Genomic DNA, 3187 nt, shown 5'->3' with positions numbered 1-3187 from the left:
AGAAACAACTCTGGAGATTCTACCTTTCCCTGTGCCCTCTGAAACTAGGTTCCTTATTGAAAGCTTGTAAGCCGAATCATCTCTTCCCTTTGTAGCCGCCCCCACCCCCCATTTTGGGTAGCCAATGTCTAAGTTCCCCATCCTTGTCGAACCTGTGTACCAAGGGGATGGGAATGATCCTCACTGTAAAGATTTGGTCACTACTTTGTTATACTTCATCCACAAGCATTGGTCGAGTTCATCCAATGTAGTGGGTTGGTTACTCTTTATTTCCTCTTCTTTCTTCCTCTAGTCATGTTCTGATCAACCAGCCATTGATGCCAGGCCAAATGGGTACTATCTGCAAGTATGGGTGTTCTTGTGCATCTCCCCTTAATTCATATTAGCTGGACGCTTCACACTCTGCTCTAGTCCTCTGGGGCCATGTCCCCGCTCCTGGGCCCAGGAGTTTCCAGGTTTCGTCATACCGCTGGTTAACCAGGTCTCAATCCAGGTTAACAGGAGTCTATTGAATGTGGTCAGACTTAGCTCACAACTTCATTGCTATTTTCCCCCCACTTCCCCTTATTGGTAACCAACGTGGACACCAGCAAGACCACATGCCTGCTTGTGTATTCCACTTGAGTTTCAGTCTTGGAAGAGGGTTTGCTTTGAGGGGACCTGACCATTTGCCTTCATGGCTCCCAGGGGAACAACTTGCTTATTCTTGTAGTAGTCAATTGGACTGCTATTATTGTTTTTGATTTTTCCTGCTGGTCTTTCTTTCAAGAAGTGTCTTCTGTTCTTCTAGTTGCTCCAGGCTGGTCTGTTTGTCCTTTCAAGTGGAAAATTTCCACCTCAGAAGATTCTGGATGGGGATCAGGATTACACCTATAGTCTTGTGCAATGCAAAGGCTCTGCAGGGAGCCTCCTTCACTGGGCAAGTTCTAGCCCCATTTTAGGTATTCCAATCAGTTATAGGCTGAAGACGGACTTACAAGCTTTCTATGATGATGTTTCTGGCTATTCCTTTCTCTCCCCTTCAGGTATCTATTTTACAATTGTAGGCAAGGGAAACCAAGATTCAAAAGACAGTTAAGTATCTTAACATCATTTCCCCACTTTTACCCATTCAAATCATGCCTCAATCTTTGTATCCCTGAGTCCTGTTGTTCCATGGTTGTGCTTCCATTGTTGTTTACCTCTGTTCTATTTAGCCCATGTAAAACTGCCTGGCTATTCTTCCATCTGCCTTATTTTTCCTTTCCCTTTCCCCTTCTAGTGTGTGCCCCCTCCCCACAGCGCCCAAACTATCTTGTGACTATTCCCTACCCTGTGCTCCACCTTCCCCTCCCTCTCCTCACCCTACCCCATACACCCAGGAAACAACAACAAAAAAAACCCACAATTTTTTTTCCCTCCTTTTAGTGTGGGTACTTTTTTTTTTTTTTGGCTGGAAGGCAGAGCACTTTATTATTTACACGGATGAAGAGCAGGAGGGTAGAGGCCAAGGTGGGGCCGGAAGGCGACTGGGGCTCAGTTGGTGATGATGAGTTTGTCCACGCCCCAGTCCTTATAGCTCCCGTCTGGCAGGTAGTGGTGAATGATGATGGGGTCTTTCGGGCCTTGAGCTCCTTCATGGCGATGAGCAGGGGGTTTGTCTCCCTCTTCATCTCCACCATCACGGGGCCAAACATCGCGATCTGGAGGGCAGCAGTGGGCTCACTCATAATTGGTCATGTATAGTGTGGTGATCTGCTTCTGGTTGGCCTGCGGTTGCTCCCCTGACGGAAGGATCTCGATGTTATCCCGGCCATCCTCCTGGGCATTCTCCAGTTTGTCTAGTCCTCCCTCCTCCTCCACAACATCAGATCGTCACCATCAAAATTGTTCTCGTTGCCTGACATATTGGCTGCGTGGTAGAGATCTGGTTTTACTCCCCACAACCACGAGGAGATCTCCCAAGAGTGCACCTTCCCCATGCATAGCACCAAGCGGACCTTAGTGTGGGTGTTGTTGTTCTTGTTAAGTGCCGTCGAGTCGGTCCTGACCCATAGCGACCCTGTACAAGGTTTCTGAGGGTGTAAATCTTTACGGGAGTAGAAAGCCTCATCTTTCTCCCGAGGAGCGGCTGGTAGTTTCGAACCGCTGACCTTAAGGTTCACAGCCTGATTCGTAACCACTACGCTACCAGAGCTCCTATAGTGTGGGTACTTTTTCTTAATCTTTTATAATAACAGTCCTATTTCGTATTTCTCCTTTTGTGACCAACTGATTTCACTCAGCATAATGTCCTCAAGGTTCATCCATGTTATGAGGTGGCTTGCAGCTTCCTTGTTATTTTTCAGGTTAGCATAATATTCCATTGTGTGTATGTACCAAAGTGTGTTTCTCCATTCTTCCATTGATGGGCACTTAGGCACTTTTTGCTGTTGTGAATAGTGATGCTATGAATATTGGTGTGCATATATCTACTCGTGTTATGGCTCATATTTCTTGTGAATAAATACCAAGCGGAGGAATTGCTGGATCATAAGGTAGCTCTATTTCCAACCTTCTGAGGAAGAGCCATATTGTTTTCTAGAGTGGTTGGACCATTTTGCAATACCACCAGAAATTTAGGAGGGTCCCAGTCTCTCCACATCCTTGCCAACATTTATCGTCCTCTACTTTTTTGATCTTTGCTATTGTTGCTAGTGTGAGATGATATCTTGTTGTTTTGATTTGCATCTCTCTAATGGCTAGTGGGAGTCCTGGTGTGGCGCTGTGGGCTACTGCGTCAGGTTGCAAAGCCATTTGAACTGCAAAGTCAGTGGTTCAAGCTCACCAGCTGCTCCTCAGAAACCCTATACAGGGTTGCTGTGGGTCGGAACCAACTTGACGGCACTTAACAACAACAACAATGGCTAGTGATCATGAACATTTCTTCATATGTTTGTTGGTGGCATGGATCTCCTCCTTGGTGAAGTGTCTCTTCATGTCCTGTGCCCATTTTTTAATTGGGTTATTTGTCCTTTTCTTGTAGAGGTACTGTTGTTGTTGTTATTAGGTGACATCAAGTCAGTACCAACTCATAGCGACCTTATGCACAGCAGAATGAAACACTGCCTGATCCTGGGCCAACCTCACTACTGTTGCCACGCTTGAGTCTATCAATGCTGCCGCTGGGCCAATCCATCTCATTGGGGGTCTTCCTTTTTTTCTCTAA

The 3187-nt window shown here is 46.3% G+C and overlaps 1 pseudogene; it reads right to left on the bottom strand.

The window, feature by feature from the left end:
- Positions 1–1515: 1515 nt before the first annotated feature.
- LOC102816492 lies at positions 1516–1886 on the bottom strand (annotated as a pseudogene).
- Positions 1887–3187: the final 1301 nt, after the last annotated feature.

This window comes from Chrysochloris asiatica, unplaced genomic scaffold (genome assembly GCF_000296735.1).
Source record: "Chrysochloris asiatica unplaced genomic scaffold, ChrAsi1.0 scaffold00077, whole genome shotgun sequence".
Classification (NCBI taxonomy): Eukaryota; Metazoa; Chordata; class Mammalia; order Afrosoricida; family Chrysochloridae; genus Chrysochloris; species Chrysochloris asiatica.
This window is presented reverse-complemented; position numbering and strand designations above follow the sequence as displayed.